Genomic DNA, 13,913 nt, shown 5'->3' on the forward strand with positions numbered 1-13,913 from the left:
CAATCTGAACTATGTTATTTTTACAACTTTCGATTTGCATGAAACTTAGAGATAGTGTCAAGGGCTTATTGTTCCTGCTATGACCCAGAAATAAAATATCTCTACTGCCTACTGGCGGATCATTCAGCGCAATGCAGAATCATAAACTGATTAGAAGCCTATCGACTTTTTTGTAACTAATTCAGTCATCTTGAATATGTTAATTGTAGCAAAACTCCAAGAGGTAATGTTATTACTACATATCAAACTAGTACAATTCATCATGAGTAGCTCTCTGTACCCTCAAATGCGATCAGGTTCTAATTCACCCAAAACAGCAGAATTATGGTTCTTCTATCAATTTTGAGAATATGTTTGTAAACATACTCTAATATGGTGATGTTGAAAAGGCGCTCAGTATCTTGACAGACACTGAGCGCCTTTTCAACATCACCATTTTCTAGCCACATTAAATGTTCACTGCGGTAGACAAAATAATCCACTACAGGAATAAGAACAAAGCAAAATGATACTATTTTGTGATTAAAAGAAAAAAAATAGCACCCTTGGGAATTCGGCGAAGATAATTTATTTTGGGATGCAAACACGTAATGCAGAGAAGCAGATTACAGCATATTTACTATCTTAATTTAACTTAGTGAGAGGATTAACAACTTCGATCGAAAATGGTGAGAGTTCAAGTCCGATAGGAGTTTACAACATAGGAACTACAATTTTCATCTTGCCAGGTTCGACCCTTTTCGGACCAGATTGTTAGATTAAACTGAGTTTCACGATTCAAGTCTTTCTGGAATATAGGAATTAGCTGTATTTCCTATTGTGTATCTTGTAAGTCTGGTTTTGCAACGGTCTTACTACGGCCCCTAGCATGCCAAATTATCGTCTCACCATGGTCACAATCAGACCACTGACTTCTGGATTGAGATTAAACCATTGTTGTTTACATGTCAGTAATCTGTCATATATGAATTTGTCGATAATACTGAACAATTAATTTTGTTCAAGAACTGCATAATTGGAGTAATTCGATATACATCTCACTAAAAGTTGCCTCCAGGACCAACTCAATGGCTTGGTTTTACATTTTCCAAGTTTCGTACATTTTGTCATCAGATAAACAAAGGGAAGTTCGCTTGTCGACTTTCTTGCATCGCCGTTCTCGTAATGTTCCTGTAATGTGCCGAAAATTGCAGTTTGGATCATAAACGTTTGAACAATACAGACGTTGTAAATGTTTTATTGGCATGCGTTGAATTATTACTGCCACCTAATCCGGTTATTGTCGATCTTATTTGACATTATCTTTTCTACGAGTATCCAGCAGGTCCGATGTGATTTTTTTCTTAAATTTTAGATAAATTCTGAAACACAATATTATTCTTCAGAGGAACGCTCAAAATATTCTCTCTTTACAAACTAAAACTAATTAAAAGCAAGCAGTGATTTCGGACTTATTTGTACAGAGAAAGTACTTGTTTAGAAAACTAGCCAGTTCTCCCAGTGCCTCATTCTACGCGTGCGTGTACGATGGAGAATTCTGCTTCACAGCATTTCTTTTTTATAGCAAAAACACTGTCTTACACAATTGTCTGTTTTAATCATTTAAATTTCAATCAAACATTTTTAAGTTGCGTAGGTATTCATCGAGGTACTGTCATTAGAAATTAGACGTATTGTTTCTGAGTCCAACTTTAAATTGTTATTAAAGTTCCTGTGTAGGACTTACTAGTAACGATGATACTATCTGCTGTGTGTATGTGATGTTGTGTGTGTATGTAATATTGTGTGTGTATGTGAGGTTGTGTGTATGTGAGGTTGTGTGTGTATGCGATGTTGTGTGTGTATGTGATGTTGTGTGTGTATGTGATGTTGTGTGTGTATGTGATGTTGTGTGTATGTGATATTGTGTGTGTATGTGATATTGTGTGTGTTACACCTCTTCACCATCGAAATAAAGTGTTTTATAATCAGTATGCTCTAAACATATGTCAAAGATTCGTTTAAGTGTTGTATCTATTTCAAGGAAATGAAAAATCAAAAACTGGAGTACACTTCTTACTATTCAAAATTTATTTGAAACCAGTTGGACCAGAACAGGGTTCAAATTTGTTTAAGCTGAAAAATACTTACGATTCTCCGAACCCCTTAGTTTAGATATTATTGATCAGTAATCCATGCATGAAGACATATCCCTCCTCAATAAATTACTTCATATACCTATAAACAAAAACAGAAACACCGCACTCAACTAGGTCATTATACTGAGAATACATCACACTAAAAAAAGACTATTGTCAAATCTCCTTGTCCTTTAGGCTGTTCTCTATTTATGAGAGATGCACAGATTTTGTGTGGTAATTGCCTAGGCAATATGATTCATTCCTCGCCATTGTTACATTTACACACTGCATGACTCCTAACATACTTCCTGTACCACTGTCTATGTCAAGGTTACCTTTCTCTTTACTTCAATTTTTGTTGTGTTTTGTCACCTTCTGTGTATTTACTCCCATTCCTAAAGAAGACACAGTGGTTTCTCACTGAAACTCAAAGGCCATGTACATGTATAGATGCATGTACTGTAACTGGGATACTTGTATAAATTTGTATTTCTAGTTTTGCTTTCCGGTACGCGTATCCTATCCAAAAGGCGTCTGTCGGGCGCCTTTCTTCTGTTATCTTAAATCTACTAAAAGGTGTTGATCTTTCGGTCTAATCTTTGGTTTCTCGGGATATTATCTGAAGGATCGGTTTGTTCAGAGTGTAATAAAATAAGTACGTACATTTTCTCATTTTAAATCGATGTCTATCCGAAACAACTTGATCGATCGCGTTCATGTTCAACTTTTATAGAGTCCCTCAGATTGGTTGAAATTACACAGTCAATAATTTTTTTTTATAAAAGTCCCTTGATATATTAACTGCGTAGCACTCAGTTAAAATATCAATATCTATTGATTTTACGCCCTGTATCAGTTGACTCTTTTTGGAAAAAAATGACTGTCCACTTTTAAATTTCTGTAAGATGAGATATGGCTAGATTATTCTTGGTAGTCGTCTTGGTTCACAAGTTAAGTATATTTACAAACACAACTGTTTTGGTTGAATACTAGTACTGCATGTATTTGAGTTTGGAGAGATGTTGAATTCACTTCTTTGAGTTAATAACCGAATATATCTATTTGGTTTTATTTGATAAGTAATTTTCTTCAACTAAGGAACGATCAGTTTGGTGCAACAGAGCTGCAGACAGTCAGCTATTTGGAAAGAAAAAAAAACTAAATGATTCTAAGAGTTCGTAATATTTTTGGTCAGCAAAATACCCGTCATTGTTTTTTTAATTCTTCAATGTACACGTGAAAAGTCAAGTAAATTTTACATTTTTTTTTATCGGATCATATAAGTAAATATAATGACGACACGATATGAAAAATTTATACAGTTTTTAGTAGTTCTTAGTTAAGGTGTTGAACATGTAAGCTTAAGTGAAAGTTCTTCTTTGTAAAATGAAGTCTTGTTTGATAATGTTTTCTTTACCCTCGCACAAAATGACAATCTCTCTCAGAGCATTGGGGAAATGTATGGACCCTTCTCTTAACACACTGCATTAGAATAATCCTACAAAAACTTCATCAGTAATGCTCTTTCCACTTAGTGGTCTCTTCATTGGTTTGTCAGGGACTCTGTACTAAAACTACGTTATGATAACTTTTTCTGTGAAGTTACTTGTTTGCCCACTTAGTTGTTTTTACTGTCAGACATTCCACAATATAGGCTTCCAGTGAACTGAGGATAGCGGGAGATTGACTCTGCCTGCTTTAACCCTCACAGCGGGATACATGTTACATGACAGCACATTTCACTGCAGTAATGGATTACCTACCACTATGTACTCATGGGATATCTTGGTGGCCTTGTTAACGTTAGAATTTAAAACCTCCTCTTGCCAGTGTTGAAAGCATGCCTCAGATTCTGTCTCCGTATTAAGTGGCCGACTGCTTTACATTTACTTGTTGGACAATCTACGTGATTGACATAGGCAGGCAATCTGATGAAAAACAGAACACGGTCATCAAATCAGCAATTAAGTAAAAATGTTGCTGGTTGGAACTGTTGAGCAGAAGGGATATCAACCCTACTAATAAAGTTTTAAAGAATATCTCAGGTAAATGTATCTCCAGCGAATGTATCTCGAACAAAGCCATACAGTAATAGAATTCAATAATATAAATTCCAAAAGTCGATGCTAATTAAATGTGAGTATTCATTGCACCTTCTTTCCAATTCCAACACAGCAATAACCAGCTTTGAATACAAAATATAGGTCTTATATTGAATTTCTCACATACTTGACTTGTGGGATAAAGGTTTCAAAAAGGAAGGAATACAACTTGAAGGTTGCAAAACTGTGTTATATTTTCAATGAGAGGATTACTCAATTTATCATTCCTTCGGCTAAAAAGGTAGAGAAATTTGTAACGTGGAGAGTCATTGTAAGCAGTGTGCAACGTTTGTATATCAATCTGTTCCATTCCAATGAAAGTGCGCCACCAGAGGTAATATCTTCATTGCCTCGAGTGATGTAACGCCTGACACTGAAATTATATTTACATTTATCGTATTAGTTATTGTATTTTCTGCATTGCTATTCAAAACTGTTGCATACGTTTTATGTCGATTTTATTTAAACAGATGTATATTTCATTTTGATTTAGCACAGCTTCAATCTAATATCATCACCTTTGATGTTCAAGGGGGTGTTATGGATACGCTATATGCGTTACTCCGAAGAAACAATTATTTTTGTCAAGCCAACATGACAGCTTCTACTTGGTGCTATGACAACTTATTGATATTTCCCTCGTCATTTCTTGTCAAATTGTTGAGTCACTTTGAAAACTTTCAGAACATTTATTCATAGAGATGGATTTTTTTAATGTCCTGAATTTTCATTTGCTTTAGCTTTAGGTATATTTTCCGTTCTTTCTGTTCTGTTGGTACAGTTTTTTTCTACCACCAAATGATGACTAAATACGTGGAATTTAACTTGTCAACACGATGTTTAATGATGACAACTGTCTACACAAAGCTTTGAGTCGGCAAGACCGATATTTGCATTTGAAGATAGAAAACGAAAGGTTTTCTCTTTTTCGTGGACAAAATAATAATTAAAATGTTATCCAAAGTTACAGCTATTGTCCCTCTGACAACACATCAAAATGAATTGGTCCACTTAATGAGCCATTTAAGTTCTGTTATTGCAAAATAAGAAACAAACTTAAAACGGTTTGGATAAGGGTATACATTTTGAGTTGTTGTAAGGTTGTATTTGTGGTATTTTCACAATACCATTACCAGCAGTGGCGGTAGTATTTATATTTGTAGTGGTAGTAGTGTTTACCTAATTTATTTATGTTTTCATCATTTAACTATTAACTGTTCATTTTAGAGAGCCAGTAAAAACGTTTGCAAAAAACACTTCTCCTGTTTTTATATTGACAGCAGAAACGGTTATATTGCACATAAAGGCTTGTTGGTAAATTAATTTAAGAGACAGTCTAACCTGAGACTCGTTTTCTGATCACCAGTCGTCGTTATATTTGTCACTAAATACTCTATCCATTTTGTCACTAAATACTCTATCCGTTTCCTTCACCGAAATCTATCCCATTATCTACTATTAGGAATGTGCAAAGAGGAGAAAAAAGAGATGAAAAAACGAGGAAACGGAAAGAAACCAACAAGATCAGAAGCTAACAATTCATGTGAGCATAACAATTTGACGTTGAAAAACTGTCAGGGTGTCCAGAAGAAACGTAGAGGGCGAACTCCATCATCCAAGATGAAAGAAGGAGACTGCCAACAGATTCAACGTCATGCCGCAAATGCGAGAGAAAGGTCCCGGATGAGAGTTCTGAGCAAAGCCTTCTCCAGGCTTAAAACGACGTTGCCATGGGTACCAGCAGATACTAAACTTTCAAAATTAGATACGTTAAGATTAGCAGCGAGTTATATCTCTCATCTGGCAGATTTGTTAGCGGATGACGTCCATACCTGCGATAATTACGGACAAAATACGATCCATCCGATTAATCTGGTATGTACATCGTGCATCAATTATAAAGTACACAGTAAATTTCTCCCAGCCATGAATCACGTCACTTTCCTGTGTAACTGCTGTCATTTTATCCTGTCACAATGTGCTTTTTATTTCGACCGTCACTGTCATCTCCTCAAATAAGTTACCGCCTTTCTTATCAGCCCTATGATAACTTTGTAAATGATGCAAATCCTTACTTATATCTTCCCACCCATGGACACTTCACAGTCACTATGGGATATGTCAAATGAAAGTGGTTTATGTAAAAGTAAATTATCTACTTAAGGGGGCCCTGCACCTAAAACAGTGTATTTTGCTCAAAATCATTTTTTTTTTGCCCGAGATTAAAATATTGGTTGGGTTCACCTTGTGCTTGTCAAGCAGTCATTAGTTGCGTGATAAAGAAGAGTTAATTTATAGAAATGTATGCAAATCACCCGATTTTCTGGCTTCTCTTTTCTCCCAACTTCAAGATTTCCAAAGAATCCAAAGAAAGAAACTCCACCCTGGCTGAGTAAAAAATTCTGAAGTTTCACATTGTGTTCACAACTATTTTGTTTGGCAATAAAGTTCTTACATTTCGAATAAGAGCCATTTAAAGTTTGCTATGCAAGTTTCTGATCATAATTTCGAGTGTCAGTCTTTCAACCCATGCCATTTTAGAATGAGGATAGATAATGCAAAGTAAAAGTAATTTTTTCTACATATACTATTGTTTAAGTGAAATATTACATTTTAGATGATAGTATCAAGTTTTTCACTTAAATTAATTTTTATCATTAATACCAATATTGAGGTTTTTTTACCCCCAAATACACACCCCTTCATCCTTCGATTAAACTATTGCTACTATACTTAACTTTAGATTCTCTGTTTTTTGAAAATATATAGTACTATGAGGGGTTTTCCTTGTCATCTTGGATGAGAAATATTCCTTTGAAAAAAACTGTGTTGGAAACATGCATCAACCTTAATTTTTGTCTCAACAAAGCTCTTCCCTTCCTGTACGTACAAATTATCGTCACTGAGTTATCAAGCTTGTCCATGCTTTCTGGCTGCGCATGCCCAGTATTGTTTCGTTAGTGACACTGACAAAGAAAACGATATTGCATTGTCTTTGTCAGTGTTATCGACGAAATATTCAGAAATACTCTCTTTTTCACAGAATGTGAAGATATGGTATTCAATTATCTTTATTACATAAGATACCCAGCATTTTTCAAGTACCCTTTGAATAACTTTACAAAAATGAACCAAATCATATCTATGGAGCTAGAGTCAAGTGTTAGGCCAGCCGTATGGCAATGTGACAACACAATCACTTATTCGGAAGGATGAAAACATTTTTGGGGTTTGGTTTATTTCTTTGAAACTCCATCTGCTTTAACTTTTGATGACTTCTGAGCATTTTTGCCGTAAAATACAGCTCTACTCTTGAAATGACATCGAAAGGCGTTCGGCTTTTCCACACAACCTGTATTGGTAAAAATATCTAATTTTATTTTTATTATTGACAACAGTCCTAATCCGGACTGGAATTCATTAGTCAACAGTAAAAATACAAATGGTGGTACACATGGTGGTACACATGATGGTACACGTGGTGATACACATGATCATGGTACACACAGTGGTGCACATGGTGGTACACATGGTGGTACACATGATGGTACACTTTGCATTGTGTTTTCAAGCCTTAGATTGATACCTTGTATTTCACCACACTTTCGAGAAATAGATTAAAACAATTTATTTGCAAACAAAAAACATAATCAAAGTTACAACTATTGTCTCTTAAAGCTAGCGGTAAAGACAATAGTGACATCGTTGTAAAATTTAAGCTATAAAACTGGAGTATTAAAATTCACAGAAAGTGGGTGTCTTCTTCTCATATAGAGATATTTTAAGTTAAATGTCAATAGCAATTGCATTTAAGGTATTAGCATGCTATGTTCAGTCTTCAACGCCATTTATGTATGTACAAAGCGCTAAATTAATTTCCAATCATCTTGTTTTACTCGACAGACTTGGCCCTTTGCTATCAACTCCAGAAGTGCTTCCATAGAAGAAGGCAGTGAACACAGTGACTTGCCTATCGCTAAACAGGAAGTATTGTTTGGTGTCAATTAATAAACATGTACTTCAATCGCCGATTCCGTGTTTAAAATTGCGTTATGTACATCTGTTTCAGTATTTGGCACGATCTGTTGGTTGAATAGGATACGCTTACAATCGTTTAAAAGTAATCTCGCGTTATACTGAAACAGCGTGGATCGTCAAAATACGAGAATGTCTGAAAGATGATCTTGCCCTACGCGTGTCATTAACAGAATTATTATTAATTCAACCAGATAATACAATATTTCGATATGTGGCGTTATGTGTGGGACTCCTTTGTTGAGGAAACTTAACATGTCATGACGTCATCACACAAGCCTTGCACTGTACACAAATTGCCCGCCAAACTTGAAAAATAAGGGTCGTTCTTCGAAAGTGAAAGTCCCTTCGGTCTTCGGATACTATGATGACCAGGATGTTTCCTCAACAAAAGACGTACGTCACTGCCTTAGTAACACAACAGATGTGATAATTTTTTTACCTTTTATGTGGCTGTCAATTTTTCCAGCTGATAATTAATCAGAACATATTAAACCATGTCTTCCATTATTTGTTTGATAACACACATTTTCATCATTCATTCAACCAAAACTTTCATATACGACGCCCTCAATTTGCCACTCGTAAAGACCGACGCTTTCACGGTGTCTTCTTTATTGACAAAACGTCGCACTTTGTGAAATGTTGAATAGTTTGTAACCATAAAAAGATTTTAGTGTCCAACAAAAGTACTCTAAATCCGCATCGTATTCGATAAGCAAATGTATGAAAATAATGTGATGTAATTTTCAACATTGAAGCATCAATGTTCTAACACTAATCAACGGAAACGAATTTATGGAATATGAGTCGAAGCAAACCACTTACTTAGGCGAAAATTGTTGGCTTTGGACGAATATTTTGGTCACCAGTCCAACCTTGTACGAGACCACACAGCAACGTTTGACCACCTTTGCTTGTGGCACACAGTGCACAAGTAATCTATTTTGATTCCTGCATAGTGATTTTCCGCCATTTTACAGGTGATTTTCCGCCATTTTACAGAGGAAATCTAAGGAAATGTGAAATATTTAGTTAAACGTGTAAATGAATGTTGGCGTTCCCTTTTGGGCGACCATGGTCAAAAGTAGACGACTATCGGTTGGAATGTTGCACTGCCTGGCACTATGGGAGTTACCACGGCACTATCCGAGTTATCACGGTACTATTGTAGCTGCAATAACAGTAGCCTTGGTTGGTGGGGCTTGGGCTTCTGTCGTGCGGCTCGCGCCTTGCCCCAACCAGGGCTACAAGGCAATACTATACCCTTTCACGTAAAACACCACTGATGATTTTCAGTGCACGCTCAAGGTCGCATTATCAGAGAATCTCGCCTTTATACCGTGTGCAAAGTTCACCATAATCCTGCTCCCGGATAATGTTAGAATCCACATATGGGGTGAGAACACCGCCAAAATTATCTTGCAATCTTTATTTAAACTTATCTCATCATTCCCCCAGCAGCTGCAGGTAAAGACATAGACAACAATGTTTTATGCAATGTTTAGTTTTGTTCTTGCTATACTGCACTTTCCGAAGTGTGTTGTTATGCAATAAAGTGAAAGTGAAAGTGATTATTATTCCATTTTTTGGTGATTCGGTGATAATTATGTCAGTATTTGGCTATTATTATGCAATAATAACGATGAAATAAGTTTAAAGAAAGATTTCAAGATAATTTTGGCGGTGTTCTCACCCCATACACGTATCGATGGTCAACTGTTCTCCTTATAACTCGGACACGAAGTCAATTCAAACTAGACCGCCATCGTTGAACTCTGTACCCAGCCGACTAGTACCATTACATTTTAGGGGTGGCCGACAGGTGTGAGGGGCTGAATGAGCATGCTTTACGGGTAGCCCTACGACGTATGGCGAGAGTGTCTGCCTTGCAAGCCGCCTCGGGAGCCAAAGCCGGACACTCTCGCCATACACGTAGGACTAGCTTATGGGATTGATGGGAGGAAAGGACAAAGATGAGGGTCATTTCAATCACAGGTGTCCGGAGTTGCCGGTGTACATGCATAGAGAGAATGGGAAGGTTTGACACGATTTTGCCCGCCTGACCGTGAATCCAAACAAATAAGGAGTTTAGAGTCAAATAAAAGGTCTACGCCGATAGCGAAATACCTCTTGCCTTTAACGCTCAAGTTTCAAGTGGGCAAACTAGCATTTAGTCTCAATATCGGCCCAAAACTCTCTGGTAACCCCGTTCATCAGGCTGTTACGTACGGCAGCCATTTTAATAACCAGATTCTTTCCCATAGTGCAGTGCGGGCATTAGCATTCGACATGAACCCGTGACCCCGCAACCGCTAAATTTAAATCCACTATCAAACGGGCTACAAGTATTGGTGCACACAACGTCCAGCTTTGCGTTTTGCACAAACTCAAGTCATGGGAAAGTTTACCATTGTTACGTTTGTTTTGATCGTGCAAAGGTCACGAGTTCATCACTTATGCGCGCTGAACCATGGGTAATTTGTCCCGTTCAAAATGGCTGACGTACGTAACAGCCTGAGGATGTACGTAACCAGGAATTTAGGGCCAAAAGAGAGACAAATAACAATTAACACGTCTCAGGGTTGGACATTAAACGTCAAAGGTATTTATCTGTCGGAGGAAGGTAGTTTTTTGACTGTATGCGTTGATATACGTGGATTTTATTGTCTACAGGATTCCGGAGGGCAAAATCGTGTCAAACCTTCCCATTCTCTCTATGCATGTACACCGGCAACTCCGGACACCTGTCATTTCAATGACAATTTATAACACTTGGTGAATAAAGAGAGATACTCTCTGCTACCTCCATGGTCTTCTCAACTTTCTCAAACAAGTCCAACTACGTACTGGTTCAATAAATCCTGCACGGGAACGGGTTATTTAAAGCAGTTTTAGAGCTTTGTGTTCATGCATATTGTACAGAGGCGTGTGCCTAAGCTAAACTACATAACTACTTCAACTTTCACAACTAAATTCAACCATCTACCTCCACGGTTCAACTACATTATCAAGATAAGGGATATTATCAACATGCACAAACACAGTCACTTGTGATCTATTCCGCTCTTGGACTACATGTATGCGCCCCATAGACGTATGTACATATGACTGAGAAAAAGAAGGCATATGTACACACGTCTATAAGACGCATAGTCCAAGAGCGGAATAGATCACAGGGGACTGTGTGCACAAGCCAAGTTTGTCGTCTCCGAAGAAAAAATACAGGATTTATTCTCTGGTCGTTCTACGTCACGACAACCCGCGTATACTATTGTCATCAATTTTGGTGCGTCGGACCATGGAGGTAGCAGACGGCCGGTATTTCTCCCACGATCAAAATGTGTGTGATGTGAAAATATCGTAAACATCAGTATTTTCTCAGACTATGACAATATTAATCTGAACAATGTAAACACAAGAGTGCATCGCCTGTATATTCTGAAATTACGTGAATAATTTGCGGAAACCACGAACTTGAAGCTGGTCGCGTTACCGTGGGTTCCATAAGCATTGCAACCAGGGTCAGGCCACCGTCCTGGGTGGAGGGACGGTGGTCAGGCGTAACGTTTACAGTGTTCGCGCCATCAAGATTCAGTCGATTTTTGTTCCTGGAAAATAGCGTCTCCTAGTCTGAGGTAAATTTCTAGGCCCATGCTATCTTTGAAATAGTGTATATAACTTTGCGGAAGGTACGTGTAGACCGAGAGGTCGTCCGGCATTTGCTCCATTTGTCCATACACGAACGAACATGAACGCCGGCTCCCTCGCTCACGTGACGGACGACAAGAAATGATTGACAACTTGCGCATAGCGTATTGATATAATTCCTAAAGTAGTTCAAAAGTTTAAACACGGAATCGTCATGGAAAACTTCTTTTACTTTGCAAAAAATAACGAATTCTTGGCTTGTGCATGTGATAAGTATATTATTCCCTAATATTTTTCTTCGTTTTGCTAGAATAATACTCGTGACGTAATGACTGTGTCGCCACTCGTCTCCGACTTGTGGTGACACGGTCATTAGGTCACTCAATTTTCCTTCGCTGAACGAAGAAATATATTAGGGAATACTATCTAATATTGAAAGTTGAATCAAAAGAGTTTTATTTCAAAATTTACATCCTTTATGTTTCTACTCGTGGTTGCAGCCAAACCCTTAAGTGTGCATCTGGCTGGTAAAGTGTAGACTGTACTTGATACACTTTTCGTTATTACACTTACAGAGTTCCACACAGAAATACTACTGCCAAAAATTTGGGCTAATATGCAGCATCTCGGAAGCTATTATCCAATTGGTTGGCTGAATCTTATCGTTATCATTGAATTATACACAATAGACTCCCTAAGTTGCTGTCAATAGTTACAATCGACAATCAGATATAACCTTTCCAGTCACCTGCACATCAGCAGAAAAGCTTTGTGGCACTCACCTCAATGAAATGAATGGGAACTTTGTCACGGTGCGGAACTAAAACACCTTGAGAATTTTTGTCTTCAGCTCAATCTTTCTGAACCTGAGCAGCCCATTTTGTTACGACCGTGTAGTTTTTGGTACTCTCGTTTCGCGAATATCTGAAAAATCTCTTTCGTTTGCAATCACCCCGACAACAACCACTGACCATGTAACGGTGGCAGTGTTGGCAAGACTGGGACGGTTTGAACTGGAACAAGGGTACAAATATTCCTCGCTTGGGAAAAAAACAGGTTACAACGCCATACACATGCAAACGTGTGTCGCACATTGCCTTGGAAAAAGATTTAGATCAATCAGAAAAGGGTCACACAGTAAGTGAGGCTACCAACAATTCCCCTTGATTCGTTCACTCATACATTTTTTGCTAAAGGCTTTTTCAATTTTATCAGTTCATTAACAATATTTAACTTAAATTTAAGTTTAGGATTATTTGCTAAAACTATGCTCAAAAATTATTGATTATGTTTAAAATTCAAGAGTAAATTGAATGAGAAGTCGATGTTTGGAGGTGCTAAAAATTGCACACTTTTCAAGATAAAGTTATCAGCAACTAAGATGGTCTCATCATACCACCTGTCATTTCCTTTGTTACGAACATTAAAAAAAATCAATACCCTTTCTTTTGCCAACACAGATGCAATTTATTCTCTTAGTTTCCTTGAAAATATTGTGTATGGCTGTCAAAAATCTATGTCTACAAAATTAATTTGCTTCAGTTCAGTGAGTGATCTCCGTGTGTACAGATCATGGAGAATTGTGGGTAGCCTCACTTACTGTGGGTCAAGGCTGCTGCACGTTCTCTACTTAAATACTCAGAAGACCTAAATTAGAATGTTAAGATGCATGTCACTGAAAGCCAAATACAAATGATAGTATCACTAGCAAAGCGTTGTCCAATCAAACGTGATCACGCCGTATCCGTGGACAGGGGCAACTTTCAATATTCCAATATTAACACAAAGCTGAACAAATAAAGTGCGTTTGCATAAATATAGAATTTTTTTTTATAAGATACCCGAGGGCTTTTATGGGATGTTCCACTACACTCGTATGTGACTTTAAAAGTCAAAATTTAATATATGTGCTAAAACGTTACATCAACGAACGAGATAGTCTTTTTTAGGCAAAGCGACCTTGGCAAAGCAACCAAAACGAAAAGATGTAAATTTCGGGTGATAG

The sequence above is a fragment of the Ptychodera flava genome, chromosome 5, assembly GCF_041260155.1.
Source record: "Ptychodera flava strain L36383 chromosome 5, AS_Pfla_20210202, whole genome shotgun sequence".
In the NCBI taxonomy this organism is placed as follows: Eukaryota; Metazoa; Hemichordata; class Enteropneusta; family Ptychoderidae; genus Ptychodera; species Ptychodera flava.